At 34.5% G+C, this 498-nt stretch overlaps 1 protein-coding gene across 1 annotated transcript in view; it reads left to right on the top strand.

The window, feature by feature from the left end:
- LOC119590928 (trypsin-1-like) overlaps positions 1-498 on the top strand; it is a gene marked incomplete at its 3' end in the record, with an annotated part of 15,198 nt that overhangs the window by 361 nt on the left and 14,339 nt on the right. The window contains 1 exon segment of the mRNA XM_037939667.1: positions 100-129.

Genomic DNA, 498 nt, shown 5'->3' with positions numbered 1-498 from the left:
TTTTTTTTGTGTGTGTTAGTGCCCCTCCTACCCCACATTTTTCTATATTGCACAAAGTGTCAAATTATATATGGTAATTAACTGCTCTTGTCTTTTCAGCCTCGGTGATCCGTGAATTCCCGAAAAAATGTGAGTTGAGAAGCTTCTGTATTGTCAAAAATCCTCTCAGCTCCTCATGGTTCTAAAAATGGATATTCCATTAATAAATGCGTAACAGAATATCTACTTACTATATGATATTACACACACTCACGTATACATACAACAGTGTAAGCGCCTCTTTAAATATTGTACGTAATCTATTTCATGTACACCTTCTTCATGATTTGTTGCAGATAACACGTACAGAAGGGATTTCCACACTCCATATTGTGCAAATGATTTGCAAGTTTGTAAGTCAGTGGTATTGCTGTTAGCAGATATCAATTTATTTCGACAGTAACTTTATTTGTATTGATTTATTACAGTTCATAGAAGTTGGTATTTCCATTCGATTGG

Source organism: Penaeus monodon, chromosome 28 (assembly GCF_015228065.2).
Source record: "Penaeus monodon isolate SGIC_2016 chromosome 28, NSTDA_Pmon_1, whole genome shotgun sequence".
Classification (NCBI taxonomy): Eukaryota; Metazoa; Arthropoda; class Malacostraca; order Decapoda; family Penaeidae; genus Penaeus; species Penaeus monodon.
This window is presented reverse-complemented; position numbering and strand designations above follow the sequence as displayed.